This window comes from Pan troglodytes, chromosome 2, assembly GCF_028858775.2.
Source record: "Pan troglodytes isolate AG18354 chromosome 2, NHGRI_mPanTro3-v2.0_pri, whole genome shotgun sequence".
NCBI classification, from domain to species: domain Eukaryota; kingdom Metazoa; phylum Chordata; class Mammalia; order Primates; family Hominidae; genus Pan; species Pan troglodytes.
Genome location: NC_086015.1, coordinates 73,509,658 through 73,531,890, shown reverse-complemented (window position 1 = coordinate 73,531,890; position 22,233 = coordinate 73,509,658). Strand labels below are relative to the sequence as shown.

At 44.9% G+C, this 22,233-nt stretch overlaps 1 protein-coding gene and 1 pseudogene across 2 annotated transcripts in view; both read left to right on the top strand.

Annotated features, from left to right (window-relative positions):
* Positions 1–1,247: 1,247 nt before the first annotated feature.
* FRMD4B (FERM domain containing 4B) overlaps positions 1,248–22,233 on the top strand; it is a 373,681-nt gene continuing 352,695 nt past the window's right edge. For both annotated transcript variants that reach the window (XM_063806908.1, XM_009445839.5), the window contains exon 1: positions 1,248–1,949. The gene's annotated coding sequence lies outside the window, so the exon portion shown is untranslated. The remainder of the gene's footprint in view (positions 1,950–22,233) is intronic.
* LOC134809571 (histone H1.8-like) lies at positions 7,906–8,610 on the top strand (annotated as a pseudogene).

Below are 22,233 nucleotides of genomic sequence, written 5' to 3'. Positions count from 1 at the left end.
TTAACTCAACTGACACTGAATAGCCATTGCTATGTGCCTGATGCTGAACAAGGCGAACGTAGACCCTGGCCACAGGGGGCTTTCAGTCCACTCCCATTCTCCCAGGAGAACGCAATAAGATGATGCCAAGGGAAGTGCTTATTTAGCTCAAGTCTTGGGGACAGGGTGGGGAGGCCGGGCGTGTAATTACCACTCAATAAATGTTAGCTATTCATTCAATATATTCTATTTAATTAAAAGCAAACAATCCATTCAACATCAGAAGCAAATGTAATTAAACCTCATTCTGCACACATACAATATTCCGCAACATGCTATCTTGAACCTTTACGACTTCAGATCTTGCTTGCTACTTGCTCCCTCAAGTCAGTAGCAGCTACACCAGGGCCTGTGAAATCAAGATGCCCCGTGCCCCCATTCTTTTTCTAGGCTGGTGACCTGTCAAAAAGGAAGGGAGGAAGGGGGAGAAAGACGGGTAGGGGAAGACGGAGGAGAAGGAGGAAGAAAGGCCAAAACCACGGTCACAGAAACTGTGGAGTCTTTAAAATATTGATATTGGATAAATCAATTTAATTTTCAACAAAAATCCAAAGCTATGTGATTGTGTAGTTGTGAGACAATTATTTTTAAAAATGGATTTGCTTTTTAAAATAAATTAATTCATAGTGTGTAGAGAAAAATTAATTCACGGTGTGTGGAGAAGTGAAGTCTGGTCACGGGACATACATTTAAGGCTGTTTGGGAAGTATTTTCTCCCAGCCCTGTCAGATCACCTTTGGTTCTCTCCTTGTCAACTCATTTGAAGAGAATATAAAAACTCTCAATAGGAAGTCGTTCATGAAGAATCCTCCCTTCCTCTCCTTCCTCTCCCACTTGCTGTGTTACACTCAGCACCAGATCAAGTTGGAATCTCTGCCCTGTCACTCATCAGCTATTTTGAGCTAACCTCTCTGAGCCTCCCGAGTTTCATGTAAAGAACGCATAATAAAACAAAAATTGTTCTTAGGGATAAATGCCTGATATGGGATAGGCTCGCCTTTTTTTTTTTTTTTTTCTTTCTGTCTTTCAAGTGCAATGGTTTCAGATTTGCAGGGATCTCAGGAGTCATTTCGCCAGCCCCTCTTGGGTGGCTGGGTGCATTCTGCGCCTCCCTCTGCCACCGGTGCCTCATACCCTTTATTCTAACAGCACTCAGGTCCTGGGATGCCTGAAGCCGGTGAGGCAGAATCAAGTTCCGCCCAGAGCTTGGAGGAGTCGGAGGGAGCGATGGAGAGGCGCGGGCTGGTGACCCCCTCTTTCCCCTCCTCCTGGCAGGCGCCGCTCCGCGCCTCCTGGCACCGGCGCCCTTTCTCTGCCGGGGAAGGCTAGCCCAGCCCGCAGCCCCGTGCGGTGGGGGCCGAGGGCGCCCCCTCCCTTCCTCCCTCTCCCCCTCCCCTTCCTTCCCTCCCTATACAATGACTGGGCCGGAACAGCGCATCAGCCGAGCCTCATTGGCAGCGGCCGCCCCAGCCCCCGGAGAGGCGGCGGGCGGGGGCTGCTGGGGAGAGAGGGAGCCGAAAGCCCCGGCTGACAGCGAGAGGAGGCAGGCAGGACGGAAGGACGCGAGAAAGGCGGCCCGGGGCACAGCTGTAAGTGTGGAGCAAAGCGAGGACGCACGGCGAGCGGCGGTGGCGGGGGCGACCTGCAGACCCGGGCCGGGGGATGCGGCAGGCGCTGGCTGCCCAGAGAGCCCGGGAGTCGGGCTGCGTAGCTCACGTGCTGAGCTGGAGCTTGGACAGAGAGGAAGAGGAAGAAGAGGAAGGCAGCCGCCGCTGGGGAAGGCACAGCGCAGAGCGGACTTGCAGGACTGGCGCAGAGCCGGGTCCCCAGGTCCCGCGCGGTGCGCAGCCGAGACAATAAAGTAGCCGTCTACAGCCCCGGAGCGCCGCAGGGAGGAGGCGGCGGAGCAGGTAGGTGGGCGACCGCCCCGGGCTCCCCAAGCGTGCTGCCAGGGCGAGGCCGCAAGACGCGGCCACGGGCGCGCCCGGTGCGCCCCGGGCGCAGCGCGCACGTTTGGAGACCCCCAGCGGAGGTGCGGGTCCCAGGAGTTTGGGAGAGCGGAAAACCCCGCCCTGGGGCTCGAGGTCTAGTGCAGCCTCCGCTGGAGTCCCTGGGGCACTTGGCACGGCGCTTTGGTCGCTTTGGTGGTATGGAGACAGGAAGTTTGGCGGTTTCGAGGCGTTGGCGTTGGTGGGGTTTGCAAACGCGCCGCCGGGGACCGCGTGCTTCGGTTGCCGCGCGTTCGTGGGAGGTCGGGAGAAAAGCTGATGAAGCCCAGATCTGGCCCCCAGAGATACTTCTAAAAGGCAGCGAAAAGAGTGGGGGGAAATCCCTGGAGTTAGCAGAGGACACTAAGGGTTTGGTTTGGCTGCCCTTTTCAAATAGGTGTTTCAGATCCTAGCCGCTCCTATGTTGGAGAGGCAGTGTGCATGTGAATAGCTTCTTATTTTCTGGAGTATTTCACTTTTCATTTTCATCTGGGGAGGAAAAAATAAATATAATCTTTAGCTCCTACTTTGAGAAATGCCATTTCGTTTGGAATAGAGGACAAACTCTTCCCTTGCATTGGATGTCCTGTGCTTTGAAGGATACTGAACAGTGCCTGCTCTTGTTCACAAAAGGGGTGAGACGTGTATTAAATCTTCTCCCGCCTGAGAAAGCAGCCGCAGGAGGAGGTCTCTCTCTCTCTCTCTCGCTCTCCTTTGTGTGGCCGCTTCCTTCCAGATGTGAGAGGGTTGGGCTGGGCGCTCCTGGGTGGGGTAATAATTATCCTGAACATTCCTGCGATCTGTTAGGACTTGTAAACATACCAGAGCCAAGTCCTCTGAACTTCGCGAACTGATTTGGTGTGTTTGCTGGTACCCAGACGGCTGCGACTAGAGGCTGGGCCTTTCGGGAAGAAAGACCTTAGGGTGCTGATGGCAGCAGTCTTTCCGGGAAGCTGGTTGATCCTTGAAGATTAGGTAATGTCGCCCCCAGAAATTTACTAGCCAACTCGGAAGATGTGTACAAGATTATAGCGCGATCCCCGACGTGCTGTTTCCCGTCCTAAAGGGAATGGATCTGTGGAGTTTCCAAATCAAATGTCTGGAGGGGAAGAAAAGCAGCTTCGCCTTACTTAACCTCATCAAGACGCACTTTCATCTGTCATACACATGCTGTGAAGAATGGTGGTTTAGAGAGCTTACTGTGTGCCAGGCATCCTGGTAGGCACTTTTGGGGCATCATCCATAATCCATGAAGTGGTAAACCTAGCCCTTGAGAGAGGTTAAGTAACTTACCGGAAGTCCCACCAGTAATCTGTGGTTTATGTAAGATCTAATTTCAGATGCCAGGCTCTTAACAAGACAGTGTTTCTGAAAGGGATGTGCTGCAGTGGTGGTGGTAATGAGTATGAAGAAAATAATAACAATAACTGCCATATATGTATGTGTGTGTGTGTGTGTGTGTGTGTGTGTGTGTATATATATATATATATATATATTTTTTTTTTTTTTTTTTTTTTTTTTTTTTAGAGACAGAGTCTCACTCTGTCACCCAGGCTAGAATGTAGTGGCCGATCTCGGCTCACTGCAACCTCTGCCTCCTGAGTTCAAGCGAATCTCCTGCCTCAGCCTCCCGAGTAGCTGGGATTACAGGCGCATGCCACTACGCCTGGCTAAATTTTGTGTTTTTAATAGAGACGGGGCTTCACAGCGTCAGCCAGGCTGGTCGCTATCTCCTGGCCTTGTGATCCGCCCGCCTCAGCCTCCCAAAGTGCTGGGATTACAGGGGTGAGCCGCGGCACCCGGCCTATATATTTTTAATAAATTTAAAAAGATGATATTTAAGAGAGATTGACACTCAGTAAGCACTCTGTATATATTTTTGTCTCAAATTAAGTGTCACAAGACAGGTGGTGGATGTATTGGTGTTTCTACAATTCTTCCTTTTTTTTTTTTCCTTCGAACTCTCTCACCCAGACTGGAGTGCAGTGGCGCGATCGCGGCTCACAGCAACCTCTGCCTCCCAGGCCCATGCGATTCTCTTCCCTCAACCTCCCTTGTAGCTGGGATTACAGGCATGTGCCACCAAGCCCGGCTAATTTTTGTATTTTTAGTAGAGACCGGGTTTCACCATGTTGGTCGGGCTGGTCTTGAATTCCTAACTTCAAACCATCCACCACTCGCCTCAGCCTCCCAAAGTGCTGGGATTACAGGCGTGAGCCACAGGGCCCGGCCAATTCTTCCTTTTTGTAATCTGAAAATGTTGTAATAAAAAGTAACACACACACACACACACACACACACACACACACACACTGTTTGAACACACCTTTTTTGAACAGTGCTTACATTTCCTAAAAGGTTGAGAAAAATTTAGACAACTCCAAGGACTTATTGAATGGTAGAAGTTTAATCACTTCTTTGTGACATCTGCAAGTAATATTAATCAACCATTTTATTTGCTTAAATTCAGAAATGCAGGTGTAATGCATTTAAACAATATGGTGCTGGAACATGAAAAAATTACCTAAATACCATATTTTGAGGTTTAGTTTTCATTATCCATGGGAAAGTTCTCAGAAGATCTTTCCCCTGCAAGTGATCATGGTGATCACGATCCTGTTTTCCTGTATTAAACTTCACTTTGTTTTGAAATTAATAAATTTCTATCTTAGTGGCAGAAAAGTGAATGGGCTTTTCAAACAGGCAGATGGTTGCATTTGAGCCTAATCTAGAAAAGTGTGGGAGGAGTTAACTTCACAGCCGCTCCCAAGTGTCAAATCAGCTGAAGTTTTCTCAGTAATGTTTATTGTCGCTGGCCTCTAGTTTCAGCAAGCCTGAGAATCCTAGTTCTCCGTTTGATTCCACAGATTTAATCAAGACTCTGCATGCTTTGAGCAGACAAAAAGAAAGTTTTGGCTAACTTACAATACAAATAGGGTACACGGAAAACAGTTAAAAACACCCTGCCTTATCCAGCCTGCAGTAATTTTCTAGCAGGAAATCTTCATAGTTATCTTACACACATAAGTGAAGGTTTGAGGCTTATACTGCAAGTGATCTCTCGCTCTATCTCTCCCTTTAAATCTGCCCCAGAGATCTGATCTTATCATGAATGCACTATTTTTATATGTTCGGGAGTGCTGAGGCTCACTGAAATGACTGTCATCAGCCTATAGATAAATAATGTACTCAGCTCATCAGCAGGTCTTACATGTATCTTCCTTTACTTACGTATCTCTCCCTTTTTCAATGTAGTTGTTATTTGTTTTAGATGGAAGATTTTTGGAGGATAATTCATTTATTTCTAAGTCAGTAAGATTTTTTTTTCTCCTCTTCTGCCAAATATGTGCCGTGGGCAGTCAGAGAGAAGTGGTAAGATAACAATTTTCTGTTGCTAGATGCTTGATAAACCCTCTAGGTAATTTAGGAGCCAAATCTCTTATTCTCCCCAATGACTGGATTTACTGAAATTATCATGTCATTTCTTATCTCATGCTTCCTGGTGAAATCAATTTTTAAACTAATCTCATAAGACAGTGTTTTTTCAATATGAAGGTCATAAAATCCATTTAGTGGGTTACTACCAGTAATTTTTTTTAGGTATAACAAGACAGCAAGTGTCAGCATCATCATATGTTATAAGAGTTCTGTAATTTCATGAGACTTTGAGTCACTCCTATGTGCATTCTGGGTTGCAGTATAAAATGTAATTCTTAGCCATCAAAAAGTTTGAAAAGTACTGCCACAGGATGCATGTGTCTGTTAGTGCTATTTTGATAATAAGTTACAAACCCGATTTTAAGTGGAATTAGGGTATTATGTATATGCATATATACAATATATATTTTTTTCTTACATATGGGTTCAGGTTACTAAAAGGTACTTGGGTAGGACTGACTTCACGAGCGTCTTGCTTAGGGCTAAACAGTGACTTCAGGATCTGTTTTCTTTTCATTCCTCAGGTCTGCCTTTTTCTTCTTTCCTCTGTGTATTGCGGTCCTTCTTGGGTGACAAGACGACCATGTAGCACTTGCTCGTTTACACAGTTTCAAGTTCAAGTCCAGCAACCAAAAAACTCCCCTTCCCCAGTTGTTGAACAAAAAGTTTCAAAATGAGCTATGATTTGCCCAGTTGGCACGGCTGGAGGAAATCTGTGCTAAGTGGCTTCTGCAGAGGTTGAGGGCTTTGCCCCAGCAATGGAGTCCTACCCAGACCATGTAGACAGAGGACATCAAAGGGCTGGACTGCCACATGAATACAGTTGCGGGAAAAGGGGGAAATTAAGGCTAAGAAAGTCTGGAATAAATGTTCACCACAGGGTACAAGTGCCTAATGCACACAAGCTGATTTCTCTTCTTTTTGATGCCCCAAATAATGGAAAATGAGCTGAATTGTATTCAGGCAAATAGATTATCACTATGATTTTTCATGTGTATAAGGAAAACCTTAGCTGTCACTTTTAGCGTGGTCAATATCAGGACTTATGAGATCAAGATGCAGAACAAGTCAAATTGATAGTAGTTACTTTATTTTCCAATGACACTGAGAAGAAAAAGGCAGATATATTGATTAAAAACCCACAACAGTCCCAAAACCTCTTACAAGGGGGTGATCGTGATCCTGTTTTCATTTATGTGCAAATCTTGGAAGACATTTATTTGAATCAATTTGCCATGCTAATCTAGTGAAAACAGTTATTTAAGTAGTGTCTTAGAGCAAAGTATTTGAAGAATACACCTCCTTAAAGCCTAGGGCAAATGAGTGCTCTATTCTGCAGCTCTTCAGCCTTGAGGTCTTTATTTGGGTCTGTGTTACTTTGTCCTTAGAGATGTGCTGCTTTTAATTGTCCTCTGTCACTTTACGTACAGTTTTCCAGTGGGAAAGGGGGCCTAGTGTGTACAGCTGTGAGGACAATGTTCACTCACAGCAGAGGGGCCCTAGAAGCAGGGCGATCGTGCTGGCTTCCCTGGGTCAATCCTGGTTAATGTCTATGCCTTCAGTTTGGACGATAAATTATGTGGCCACCCCATGTGTAAAGGCTACTATTTTAGGGGGCCATGACTAGGCATCTATTTAATAGATTAAATTATCTGATTAAGAATTCCTGGTGGGGTGCAGTGGCTCATGCCTGTAATCCCAACACTTTGGGAGGCCAGGGCAGGAGGATTCCTTGAGCCCAGGAGTTCAAGACCAGACTAGGCAACCTAGGAAGACCTCATTCCTACTTAAAATTTTTAAAATTACCTGGGTGTGGTGGCACATTCCTGTAATCCCACGTACTCAGAAGGCTGAGGTGGAAGAATCACTTGAGCCCAGGAGGTTGAGGCTGCAGTGAGCCGTGATAGTGCCATTGCACTCCAGCCTGAGCGACAGAGCAAGACTCTGTCTCAAAAAATAAAAAATTAAAAAAATTAAACTGAGGAAGTCCTTACCATAACTGAAGGATAAAACTACTGATGCCTCCCCTCCTGGGAGTGTCATCAGTGACATCTCACTCTCCTCGACTTCCACAGCAGGATCATCCAGGTCTCCTGAATCTGAAAAGCCAGGCCTGAGCTGCAGCAGCTTCCCGGTGGCATGCCACCTCCTGCCGTCTCACCATCCCCCCTATCCCCCCCCCACCCCGCCCCGCACGGTGGTAGAGGCGCTGCAGGCTGGGGAGTAGCGCTAGGGCACGTTGGCGGTGGCCGTCAAGCTCTACATCCTGCACAAGTACCCAACGGTGGACGTCCTCCGCTTCAGGTACCTGCTGAAGCAGGCGCTGGCCACTGGCATGTGCCGCAGCCTCCTCGCCAGGCGCCTCAACTCTGAAGCAAGGGGGGCCACTGGCAGCTTCAAATTAGATCCCAAGCACAAGAGGAAAATCCAGCCCAGGGAGATGGCCCCCTGATGGTCCCGAAGGAGAGCGGAAAAGCCCAAGGGGAAGGACTCCAAGAAACCAAGTGAGGCCAAGGAGGATCCTCCTAACGCGGGCAAGGTGAAGAAGGCAGCGAAGAGGCCAGCAGAGGTGCAGAAGGCTCCTCCCAAGCCAGGTGCAGCCACAGAGAAGGCCGGCAAGCAAGGCAGTGTGGCCAAGGACACCAGGCCACAGCCCGGTGAGGCTAGGAAGGCACCCCTAAGCCAGACAAGGCCACGCAGGTCCCTTCCAGTGCCAGCGGGCCTAGTAGGAAGGCAAAGGCCAGAGGCAGCAGGAGCAGCCGAGGAGATGCTGGGGACCACAGGAAAATGAAAGCTGGGAGTAAGAGTTCAAAACCCACTGTCAGCAATGTCAAGAATGGTGTTGCTTCCTCGACCAGAAGGTGGTAGCCAAGACCAAGGCTCCTAAAGGGGCAGCTGCCCAGGGGCCAAACGCCAAGGCTGCTTCTCCCGCTAAGGGCAGTGGGTCCAAGGTGGTGCCTGCACACCTGTCTAGGAAGACAGAGACCCCCAAGTTCCCGTGAAAGGCTGGACTGCCCATTACGGTCTCCTCATCTGAAGTATCTAGCCAGAGGGCTGTATCCTAGGGCCGGAGGCAGGGGCGGAGAGACCAAGCCACTGCCCTAATTTTTATTCTTCAGCAAACCACTGCTCTATTTATTTCATTGTAAGCTATTTATCAATAAAGACTTTTATTTCTTCTGCCCTGGCCCGCCACCCCCGCCACACACACAAAATCTTGTGCAGATGTAGAGGCTCAACAAATAATAGTAGAACTAATGGTAACGATAGCAGCACATGGTTACCAATTCACCTGTGCTGGGAATTGCTCTGTGATGTCCATGAGGGTGCCCTCATTCAATGCTCACCGCACCCTATGAGGTGGGGACTCCTAACGCCCCTCACTGTACAGCCAAGGAAACTGGTTGTGAGGTTGCCACTTGGCCGAAATCACATAATATTTGTTGAGTTGGCAAAGTCTGCATGTTGACTAGTGTTTTATAAGAAGGCAGGACAGGTCATTGTTGTGAATACTGGTTGTAGCTTCAGAGGATCTACACTCAGATCTATCTTTGCTGCTTACTAAATGTGTGCTTTGACCAAGTGACTTAACCTTTTTTTGTGCCTCAGTTTCTTCATCTATAAAGTGGGGATTATAAGAATTCCTACCTCATCAGGTTATTTGGAGGATTAAATGACAAAATATAAAGAAGTGTTTCATGTAGTGACTGCTGTGGAGTAAATACTAAAAAAAATTCTAGCTATTATTATTTGTGCTTTGTAGAGGCTAGGAAAAAATAATAATTCATATTATTTGTTGAACACCAACTATGTGCCACATTTTAAGCTAGGCATTTTTCAGTTGTTTTCTTTCTTCTTACAAATCCTTTCAGATGGATGTTATGTCCACTTATTGTCCATTTGACAGATGAGGAAAACTGAGATTTAATGAAATTAACAAGTAATGGAGCTTTAATTTTAACTTCAGGTCATTCTGACTCCAAAGCCTTTGATCTCATAATTATAATGTCATATTTTTTGACTTGGAAGGGAGCCTTGAGATGAGCTAACCCATAAAAATGAGCCCCAAAGAGAGTCTGTGACATGACAAGTCATTAAGGGATGGTGCAGGGCTAGAACCCAGGTTTTCATCCTCCCACAACCATCTCTGTCTTGAAGACAAATGCATTCACCCCATAGGGTAACCGTGCTGAGTAGGCACAGATATAGTTCAGGAGCACTGGACTTAGATGTCTTCTAATCCAGCTACAAAAAGTCTAGAGCTGTGTTTACTAAAGTGGGTAGGTGTATCCCTGGTGGTACATGAGTTAATTTTAGATGATAGATAGAGAAACATTTTACCTTATTGGCTATTTATTTTAATGTGTACCAGAAAAAAAATTCACCTAGACCTTCATGTCTTGTAAAAGATTATATTCCTTTCTCCCTTACTGATTGAATAGTATTGCTTAGGATGAGGCTGAGAAAGAAATAGTGTCAGTGTAAAAATATGTATTAGGTAAAACATAGTGTAGATTGTACTGGAAAATGGCAAAACCTATGAAGGGAAGATGTGAATGACTGAAGTCTGGGAAATACTGGACTAGAGGGATATTTCCTGAACTTGGTGCACACAAACCACTTGGGGATCAGATTCTGATTCAGCAGATCTGGGACGGGGCCTGAGACTGCATTTCTAACAAGCTCCAGGTGATGCCAACGGTGCTGGTCTGTGGACCACACTTTGTGTAGCAAGGGATCAGGGAACCTGGAAGATTCTTGGGCATGTATTGAGTGCTGTGGAGGATATGTAAGGCAAATCCCTGTCTCCCAGATGCGTAATCATGTTAGGAAGAGGAGATGTGAATGAACATGGGATGTGAATGAGCATGGAAGGTGAACTCTCCTATCCAGACACCAATGAGAGGTATGGTGATCTGTCTGGAGTTGCTGCAGTGGCATGGTAGCAGGGGGTGCATGGGATGGTACTGCGCTTGGGCCTGAAAGATTTGCAGCAGCAGGTGGAGAGTTCCAGAGCATTTGATAAGTAGGAGGAAGGACAGAAGTTGCAGGGAAGACTCAAAAAAGGCCAAAGTGGAGATTTCAGCAACAATCTGATTAACGCAGAGAATCAGCATGGAATGTTGGATCAGAATAAGTCCCCTTTTCAAAGCGCAAGCCCCACTAACTGGTGTCTGATGATAATGGCTACCTTTTATTGAGCCCCTATAAGTGCCAGGTGCCAGGCATTTGCCAAGTACTTTCCAAGCAGCATTTCATTCCATCACCACAATGACCCACAATAACCCACATTCTGCAGAGGTGGAAACTGAGGCTTGGAGTGGGCAAGTGACTTGTCCAAAATCACACAGCTAGTAAGTGACACACCTGCAATTCAAACTCAGAATGCAGTTTGTGCTCTTTGCCACCATGTTGCAAGAGTCTCTGCTTTTTGTTGTCCTTGACAGTCACAGCGTGAGAGCTTGCCTTTCTCTCCCAAGAGCCTGCCTCACAGAAGATTCTAATGGTTCATCTTGTTCCAAATGAGACTATTACCCCCTACAACAGATCCTGAACAAGCATCCAAAGTTATCAAATAGGTTGTCCTCAATCATTATTTATAAAAGATGTCATTCCTTTCTGCCTTGCTGACTAAACTATTACCAGAGTGGAATTTTTGGCATTGTAAAACTGCCCCTCAAATAAACACTGAATGTGTTGTCACAGTGAGGAGGAGCTTGGCTTTGGAAATCACTAAGTAGCCTAGACAGACAGTTATTGGAAATAATTATGCTCTTGCCACAGCATGGGGCCCGTCACAGCCCCTCCTGATTCAAAAGGTCTTTCTGGAAATACCAGCATCCATCTTCTAGCTGGTGCTTATAACAGCCGACAGTGTCAGTGGGGGACCCAACAATGGATGTGGCTGAGGATTGTTGTCGGGCTTCCCTTGTTGCACCTGACTGAGCCCATCCCATCAATTCAGTCTTTGCAAAAGAGCAGAAGGCTCATATGTGACCAGAATGCGGGACAGGCACAAAGCTTGCATGGCCAGCTTTGGCCCTGCTTCATCCAAGTGTAATAGTCAACCCGAGTTCTGTCAGATAAAGGAGGGGCTGGGGAGAGAGGGGAGCTGGAATTGGCACTGGATCAACAACCAGGAAGGCCAAGTTCTGATCCTACCTTGGCAGCAGACTGACCAGAAACCTGCTTATTAGCTCTCTGGATTTGTCAAATGGGTATTGACACTTGAGATCCTTCCACCTTTAAACATTTACGCTATGAACAACCAGAAGTGTGCACCCTGCACTTTGTCTGTGTCAGCTGCACTAGTCTCACTTTAATTTTTTTTAAATGTCAGATAGATGCACTTAAAAGGCTTCCTAAGCAGTGTATCAGTGGAAGTGTATCAGTGGAAAGTTTCAGTATAATTATTTGTCATGCAGTAAAAGTGGTATTTGTTGTAACTTGTCATATCAAATAACCTTTTAGTATTTAGACAAATCTCAAAACATTAAGAGAGTGTGGCTTATTCAGTAAATCAGAAAAGATAAGGGTATGTGGGGCCATCACGAATGAACTAATTGCATTTATTTAAATGTGCAAATTGAAATGCAGAATCCTGACAAACTAATGAAAACCATGTGCCCTTAGACTGGGAACACAGAATGCCATCCCAGTTGGGCTGTAAGACTTAAATTGAGGACATATCATGGTCATTTGCTCCAACTATGTTAAAGTAATTCAATTTGTATTTTTAAGAGAAAAAAAGTAGTGTAGTGTTTTATATACCTCCAGGTTCCCAGTCTAGCTGCTCTTTTACTGCCTGAAAGAATGGGGCATCCAGTTTACTAGAGGTCAAAAGTTTGATTCAAACACATTAAGAGGAAGAAATTGTTTTTGCAATGATTCAGCTGCTTTAAACAGTTCAGATAATGAGTGGTTCTCATTGTACTTTCTAGCACTGAGCTTGATTACACTTGGAAAAGCATACTGGAAACTGATCTTTGGTCTTTTCTGGATCTCAGAGAAAAGCTATGAAAATGATGCTGATAAAGGGTATTTAAAAATTGGCAGTTTGTCAGCAAAGGTTCATGCTATTCGATAGATGCTTTCACTAAATGATGAGTGGGAAATGTAACTTTGTCATCTTGCAGAGCCTACAATGCAAACATTTTTTCTGCCCCATGTACAGTTTCATTTACATAGTGTTGTCAAGGAATAAGTGATTTGTTTCACTTAAGTGATTTTTCCAGGTAATTGAAGCTTACCTCTTTGTGCACACATTATTCTTTGCTTAAACTTTCTTTGATGAAAACATGGCACATGGTTCTTTCCTTTTCTTTTGCTTGGTACATATAAATGTGGCTACATCTTTTCTTGACTTGGGGTTATCATGATAAAGATTGCTTTTTGTTCTGTGCCGTAATCCTGTTATTGACAGCTGAATTGTGTGGGATTGAGAGCCTGTATGTGAATAGTCACAGATCCATATTCTTTTAGAGTTACCATTATTACTAATAATATAGCTCCTCTGAGTCATTAGCAAATCCCAGGCAGGATGTTAAGAATTCATATACATTATAATCTTGGCTAAACCATCCACCCCACTCCAAGAAATGATCATTATTATTCCTCCTACTTTACAGGTAAAAATTGAAGTTTAAGAGATAAGTAGTAAGTGGTAGAGTTGAGATTTGCATCCATGTCTCTCTAACTGCAAGATGCCTGTTGCCAGTTATACTTCTTCTATTTCTCCTCTCTGCCCCTCTTTGGGTATTTCTGTCTGTCCTGTTGCTTTAAAAGCCTTTGCCCAGGTAAGGGCCCGAGATTAGGTCTGTGCCTATCTTGTGGAAATTATTGGTATGTTTTTCGTTAAGTGGAGTTCTGAAGGCATTTTTGCTGATTTCTGGGTTCCCAGACATCTGCACGGTTGCCGTTTCTAGAAGTCTAACCTGTGAATTCATCACTGTGTATGCTAAGGCTTTGGGAGGGATTATAGGATTTTCTGCATTATGATTAAGCAGCATAATCAAGAAACTTGCAGTCAGAGGAAAGCGTGGCAATTCTGTAATGCAGAAGTTGGCAGACCTTTTCTGTGGAGGGCCAGATACTAAACGTCTTAGTTCATTTTGTGTTGCTATAAAGGTATACCTGAGGCTGGGTAATTTATTAAAAAAAAAAAAAGAGGTTTTATTTGACTCATGATTCTGATGGCTGGAAAGTCCAAGATTGGGCTGCATCTGGTCAGAGCCACAGGCTGTTTCCACTTATGGTAGAAGGGAATGGGAACTGGTGTGTGCAGAGATTACATGATGAGAGAGGAGGGAAGAGGTGAGGGTTGGGGCATGCCAGACTCTTTTTAACAACTAGCTCTTGTGAAAACCAATAGAGTGAGAACTCATTCACCTTTGAGTGAAGGCCTTAATCTATTCATGAGGGATCCATCCCCATGACACAAACACTATCCATTAGGACCCACCTCCAACATCAGGGATTAAATTTCAATATAAGATTTGGTGGGGACAAACAACCCTTATCAAAGCTACAGCACTCAATAAAATAGGCTTTGTGGGCCCTATGGCCTGTATTGCACCTCCTCAATTCTGTCTTTGTAGGGCAAGAACGGCTGCAGACAATACATAAATTAACGGGTGTGGCTGTATTCCGGTTTACTTTTTATTACAAACCAAGCAGGGGATAGATGTTGGCCCATGAGCCTGTGCTTTGCCAATTCCTGTTATCATGGGAAAAAGGACCAATCAGGGTATTCTAAAAGTCTAAATAGGTAGGTGATTGAGTGTCAGTGTCAAGTAGTGGTTGTCAATCAGTGGCTCTGGAGACAGCTGCCAAAATTTGTCTCCTAATTCCACTACTATTTCAACTCAGGCAAGTATCTTAACCTCTCTGCATTTCAGTTGTCCATCTTTAAGACTGGGAAAATAATAATCCTTAGTTCATAGGGTTGCTTTGAGAATGAAAGTAATTATTTGTAAAGTACTTAGAAGGGTGCCCAGGACACAATAAGCACTATCTAACTTCTGTGAAATTAAGAATAGTAAGGAATCCATTTCTAGTGAGACAAAATATTTAGTGCTTTGATGGAAGGAAGGGAAACTTCCCTTGCTCTGAGTGCAGTGGAGGGTAGGGATAAGGCTCCTGCCCTTTGAGGATGGGTGTGGAGAGGAGAGAGTGGGCAGTGTGGGCAGCACAGTGGGTTAGGAAGAGCTCTGGCCTGGGAGTTAAGGGAATTGGTTGCAGATCCCAGACAAGTGGTAATTTGCAGCATCCCCTGAGTCAAGTCACTGTCCTCTAGGGCCTTGGTCTCCTTATCTATAAAATAAGGATGTTAAACTAGAGTAGTGGGTGCAAACTAATGGCCCATAGGCTACATTCTGCCTATAGACATGCTTGGTTATTCCCTAGACTGTTTTTAAAATATTTGAATCAATCAACAGCAATTACGAATCAGGAAATTCCACAAAACAATCTGGATCCTTGGTTTCTTTTAAAAATTCAGAAGCTCTAGCAACACTGGCTGCATTCCCACATGGCAGCAACGGACTAGCACAGAGCTATGGTGGCTCATGGGTTCTGTGTTGATTACTATAGCAGACGCTGCTGGTATTGCTGGTGGCCAACCCTACATCTTTGCCCTGGCCATGGTCGTGCATACCAGCTTCACTTCCCGCTGCCAGCACCTGCATTGGTTTGTCTGAGGACTTTCTCTGACTGTGGAAGTGGTGGGCTGGAAATGGCAGGGGAATTAGCATCCACTCCCTCCAGTGATGAACAGGGTTTGGCCTATGGATACTCCAGCTCCCTTGCTCATCCAGTGAAACTAAGGGGTGTATATTGTACACCTTTTCCCAGAGTTTCCACCATGGTGAGTATCACCATGGTGATAGGTGACTTAATAGGCTAGTACTTTTTTTTTTTTTTTTTGGTGGCCTTATCTTTCTTGTCTCATTTATGCACTGTCCTACTATTGTTTCCTGAGATGACCTCTCAGATAAATACCTTACACTTGAATCCTTGTTTGGGGTTGGCTTCTGGAGGAATCCAGACTAAGAAAACCATAGGCTGGGTGTGGTGGCTCACGCCTGCAGTCCCAGCACTTTGGGAAGCCAAGGCAGGTGGATCTCTTGAACCCAAGGATTTGAGAGCAGCCTGGGCAACATGACAAAACCCCATCTCTACTAAAAATATAAAAAATTAATCCAGCATGGTGGCATGGGCCTGTAGTCGCAGCTACTCAGGAGGCTGAGGTGGGAGGATCACCATAGCCTACAAAGTCAAGGCTGCAGTAAGCCAGGATTGCACCACTGCACTCCAGCCTGGGTAACAGAGTGAGACTGTGTCTCAAAAAAAGAAAAAAAAGAGAGAGAGAGAAAGGAAAAGGAAAGAAAAAGAGAGAGAGCGAGAAAGAAAGAGAGAGAAAGGAAGGAAGGAAGGAAGGTAGGAAGGAAGGGAGGGAGGGAGGCAGGGAGGGAGGGAAGGAAACCCATAGTCCTCATAGTCCTTGCCATTGAGTCCCAATGAGAATTGCCCTTTTTTAAAAATCACACTTGAGCAGTTTTTCTTGGGCAGAGAGATATTTGTCCATCCCATGTCTATCAAAGGAGGGAAGGTAATGGACTAAATGGGCTGTGGGTTTCTGGAAGAATGAGATTCTATCTTCTTGTATAAGTAAAGAGTAGACTGGAAGATTTTATGCAAATTGCTTTCTTCACTTATTGAGATCTTGCCTCTATCAGTGTCTGCGTTTGTGATTCCTTTAATAGGAGATCCCCATGGATTCTTAAAGTGAGGACCATTTTGTGGGGCATTTTGTGAGAAGCTATCAGAACCCTGAATTACCACTGGTGAATTGTTTTGACCTGCCTAAGGAGATTTATATTTTAAAAAAGAAGACTTGGGAATCAAATTTGTATTCTAATTGGGTGACCAACCATTTCTGTTTACCCAACACTAACTAATTTTCTGGGACAAGGGATTTTTAGTACTAAAACCAGGACAGGTTGGTCACTGTACTGTAGGTGAGGTCACACATGGGACCTTTCAAAGTTCAACCTCTGAAAGATTATGCTCCTGCAATATAAACATATTTCAAAATAGCATTGTATTTTAAAAATATCCCAAATATAAAGGTGGAAATAAAAATAGCTTCTTTCTAGATTTCTAACTGCAAAAATCTGAGTAAGTTGAACAGAATGACTTTGGTTTTCCTTTTGGTGTTTGCCTCTGCTTTGCTTTTGGCTGGACTGTTGGGTAACAGCACTATTTGTTGAGGGACTTAATTTGGAAATACTGGGTATTTCCTCCTTTTCGGGACCTCCACTCACTCACCAAGAAGCAGCAGGTGCTTGGCAGGTTTGCGCTCCACCCCGGAAGGGCTCTGGGTGTTCTCTTCAAAGGGGAACCAGGAAAGGACTCCTCACCTTTGTCTAAGAGTAAAACATTCAAATGTACATTTATTTGTCCCTGAGTTACCTGTAATCCTTTTTTTCCTGCATTTTCATCTATTTTTAATGATGTTGTATTTTACCCAGAGATGAACTTGTGAAAATCTTTACCCCCAAATTAAAAGTGTGTGTCACAGCTGAATGGGGGAGAGAGAGAGACCCATGCCCCAGGACGGAGGACACAAATAGCAAAGGGTGTGAATGGCACCAGAATGTGGGAATCTCTGAGGATCAGAAGCCAGATGTGGTATCTGCAGAGCACAGTAGGAAAGAAAGACCTGGGAATTTGAAGTTTAAAATGGTTTCATGTATCAAGTCAGGAAATTTAGGCCCTGAAGTGGATATGGGAGGTGCAGTGGAAAAGTTTTAAGTAGATTTGGAACCAGGAAGATATTTGTGTTTGAATGCAAGATCTGTCACTTAACCACCTTTTTAACCTTGTGCAAGTCGGGAAACCTTCCTGAGTTTCAGTTTCCTTATTTGTAAAATGGAGACAGGAGGGAAGAAAGCTAACTCCTGTTGAGTGCCTGTTATGTTCTCGGGACAGTGTTAGGGAAATCAGAGGAATTGTTTTATTTAAAGCTGTCCAGTCCTGCAAGGTAGGTATAATTGGCCTCATTTAATAGACCAGAAAATGGAGGCACCAGAGCCTAACAATTTTCTCAGCCCCACACAGCTGGTAAGTGATGAAGCCGGAATTCAAATCTGGGTCATTCTGACTGCAGAGCCAATGCACTTTTTATGGTGCCAGCCTGTTACCTCCGTGTGGGGATCATAACTTACTCCACAGTGGTGTCTTATTTAAGTTCGTCCAGATGCAGATCCTGAGATAGACTACAAGTAGTTTATTTAGGAAGCCTGGGAAACATCAGTCAGGCAGTCAGGAAATGAGACAGGGAATGGAAGGCAGCCCCTGAAAAAGTGTGTTATCAATTCAACTACCGCTGTAAGCTATTAGAGCTTGTTCACACTGGGGAGGCTCTGGGAACCAGTGGAGTGCATGTACCTCTGAATTTTCCCATCTGAGGAAAAATCCGAGGGAGCCAAGGTATTTATACACCAATTCCTGAGAGTAGTTAACTGAGGGCTACTTCTGGGAGGTGGAGTGTTATAATAATTTGTAGGTGCATATGTTGTATCCCGTGCTTGGCAAAGTAGGACTCTAGTAGCACAAGAAAGTCCTTAGCAGAGAAATTCAGGTGCTGGCAGTTGGAAGCAAGCCACTGTGCTCTGAAATGGTAAGGACAAAGGAGTGGGAGGGATGCCGAAAGCACCTGCTATGGTGGTTTTAAGAATTAGAAACAGGCCGAGCGTGGTGGCTCACACCTGTAATCCTAGCACTTTGAGAGGCCAAGACAGGCAGATCGATTGAGCCCAGAAGTTTGACACTAGCCTGGGCAACGTGGCAAAACCCCATCTCTACAAAAAAAAATACAAAACTTAGCCAGGGATGGTGGCACACATCTGTAGTCCCAGCTACTCAGGAGGCTGATGTGGGAGGATCACCAGAGCCCAGGGAGGTTGAGGCTGCAGTGAGCCGTGATTGTGCCACTGCACTCCAGACTGGGTGAAAGAATGAGGCTCGGTCTCAAAAGGAAAAGAAAAAAAAAGATTAGAGACAATATGTACAGTGGCAGGCTTCAGGCTACCATTTATAAAGAATCTACTATGAGTGTGCAAATAACAGCAAGAAGACTTTTGAGGGCTTAGCCTGGGCCTTTGTGAATCCTCAAAGCCTACATACAGTGGATCTGCATGTGTTGATTATGAACTTCTGATAATGCCGGGCCTGCCCAGCCCACCACTTTGGCCTGTTTCCTGCAGTGCTTTTCAACAGTGACTCCATCCCTCTGAGGTACCATCAAAACATCTACCACCTTGGGATCTGGGTCCAGAGGGAGGAGCCAGAGTGGGTATTTTCAGCACAAAGACCCAGCCACCTCCTCCTGCTGTCCAAAAACCCAACATCTACCCATCCTGTGTGCTCTGAGAAAGGGGAGTCTGAAAAAAGACTGTGAGCTCCACCATGGCCAAGAGCCAGGAGGATAAATGTATAACTTGGGTGGCAGGATTAGCAAGAACTTTTGTTTTATTTTTCTTATGACAATAACAGCTTGTTTTCCTTTCAGCTCTCATGGTCACTTTTTCTTCTAGTATATGATTACTGAACAGTGCCCCAGTTGCAGTTTTGGGCTGTCCCACTTCCATTCTGCCTGCTCTCCATTAGCAGAGTTCCCCATTTTGTGTGGTCTTGGTTGGGCAGTGCCCAGCTCTTCCTCTGAACCAAAGAGTCCAGTTTCTCTTCCTGTGATGCAATCTGCAAGTATGGCAGAGACTGCTTTTCATCCCCCAAATCCATTTCCTCTCCCACTTTTAGGAATAACCCACACCTTTTAGTTTTGTCTGGGCATGTGGCTGTCAAGGTAGGGGCGACATTTCCTAGCCTTCTTTATCACTGGTGTGGCCATGTGACCAAGCTCTGCCTAAAGGACTGTGAGAGGAAGTGTGTGCCACTTCTGAGTTATTCCCATTTAAAGGAAACACCTTCTACTTGTTCTTCCTTCCTTCCCTTGAGCTAGATTAAGGAGGTGTGGAGAGCCATCTTTAACCATAGGATGGCAGAGCATCAATATGGAAGGGATATGGGTTCCCCTACCTTTGTGTGGAGCAGAGCTGTATTACCCAGCCCCCAACTGCTGCCAGACTGTTTTCTATTTGGACTTGGACTTGAATCAGGACTAATCTAAACCACTCTCCCTTGGTCTTTATTAAAACCAAGCACCTACATTCTAACTGATATAAAGCCTCAACACATGACAGCTTCAGTTAATTTGGAGTTAACTGAAAGATCACTGGAGATTGGAGTCAGGAAGATTTGGATTAAATCCTAACTCTGTGACTTAACAACTGGGTGACATAGAATAAGAAACAAATCTAAACCTCTTCTGAGACTGATACATTTCCACATTTAATACTCCCAAGTGGGCCTCTAGGATAAGATGCTCAGCACAGTGATTGGCACATGGTCAACAATCAGTGAAAGATGGCTGTTACTGTTATTTGTATCATTATTAATTATTCATAATACTGAGCTGTTGCTGACCAAGTCAGGCAGGATTAGAAACTTTACATTTGTTATCTCTGAGGCCTAGAATTGGTTTTGCTATATTCTGGAAGGGTGGGGGGTCATCTATGGTAAATGAGCATATGTTCCTTCCTATACATACCTACCATGGTGGTGAGCATTGCTTATTTTAGGTAAAGAATGCAATCCAGTTAGTTGGGGCAAAGGATATGTCTGATGATCAAGTGGACAGTCTCTGCTGGGTGGTGCCTTCTGATCCCTCACAGAGGGATTCCCTGGGTAGGGTGGTAAATGTGGCAAGTGAAGGTAAGGGAAGCAACTGCTTAGGGAAGAACTGAATGTCTTCATTGTCAGCATTTTTTCCTGGCTCACCTGGGAAGCCACATCCTTAGTATTTGTGGCCAACTACTAGTTGCCTGCCTGACATCCATTTCTCCCATTCTTGGTAACAGAACCCCAATCTTAGTTAGGGTGGTAGTGTGCTCTGCTCAAAACCACATTTCCCATCCTCTCACACTGCTAAATATGGCTCTGTGACACTTCTAGGAAGGGCTGTTGTTGGGAGCTGACTCAGGTGGGAGGCATAGTCTTTTGCCTTTCCAATTCCTCTTTCTGCTGTTTAGAACACAGATACCATGACCGGAGCTTCAGCAACCAATTTGCTACTTTGAAACCATACGGCATGGGCTCATGATGTCAGAATAGAAGAGGGAGGGTCTCACTTCCACTGGAAATGGTACCCCACACCAATACCTGAGTGCTGCCCTAAGCTCCTCCCCTACCACCAGCCTTCCCCACCATTTCAGCTTTATGCGTGTGAATGGGCCTTAATCTTATTTTACATTGAGCTTTCCAATAGCTTTCAAGGCTTAAAGCCCTGTGCTAAAGGACTACTTAGCCACTTCTGTCATCCTCTTATGAGGCTGGATTAATTTCTTCATCCTTTTTCAAATGCCTAGAGTCCAGCATCCCAGCAGAATAATCATACGATATGATCATTCTATCCATTGCCATTTTGGTGCTTAATTTTTCTCTAGTTGTTTTTTTTTTTCACTTGTTATTATATGGCCTCTCCAGGTGGTCAGAAAATTTTCTTTTAAATGCACTAACACTTCTTGTATTTTGCTTTTCTGAGTATGTGAATGGATTCCTGAAAATTTTTCCCTCAGAGGAGGAATCTTTAGAAAAGGCCTTAGAAAAATAACCTATGGAGTAACCTAGGGTTTGCAACCTCTTGATTATCTCTGTTGAATTAATAAGCTCGACACTCTGCTGGTTATTTAGCTATTGGTTCTCATCTCCAGGCCCACCTTGCTATGTGCTGGACTGTGATCCAGGGTCAAAGTCTGTAAGCAACATTTGCCAGGCTCCCTTATTAGCTGGCTTCTGATTAGGTTCTGTCATGGGAGGTGTTGGCTGGAGATGGGGGTGCAGAAGGTCAGGAGAAGGGATTATTTTTGCATCCATTGCATGATTACATCCTTCCAACAGCAGAAGTCTCCAGTGGTGCTTTAGCTTGGACATGCATACTTGACTGGCAAGACAGACCCCAGTTTCAGATGACAAATAATGTCATCTGAAGCCTGATGGAATAGGCTATCACATGGCCCAATACTCACCAAACTCCACTTCTTTGCTTCCTGGGTGGCACACAGATTACATTGCTCAGCCTCTCTTGTTGGAGTATGGGGGAGGAGGAGGCTGCGTTCTGACCAATATGATGTGGATAGAAGTGTTAAATGTTTTGTCTATGCCTTGCCCATAGTAACTGCTTGCCCATAATAACTCACTACTTTCCTGACTTTTTTTGCCTTCATCTGACTTCTGGATAGAGAAGATCTAGGGCCTGATTCTAAGACCCCCGGGCTTGGCTGACTCACTAGAAAAAAACGTTATGAATCAAAATTTCTCTCCTCCCTCAAGCTGACCTGCATCAGATCTGGAAATGATGAGAAAGCAACCTTTGATGTGCTAGCCCACTGAGATATGGGAGGTGGTTTTGTGGACATTAGCATGACTTACTAAGTAGTATATGGGTAGATGTCTAAAATGGCAGTCTTTGACCCTAAGGCCTTACTGTATCCGAAGAATCTGAGTCAGAACATGTCTTAGAATAAAAAGCAAAGTAGTTAAAGCACCCATAAACATGTGTGGCCTTCACAACTTGCTAAAGGGTACATTCATTGATTTATTCATTCAGGAAACATCGAATGTCTGCTATGTAACATGAATTGTATGT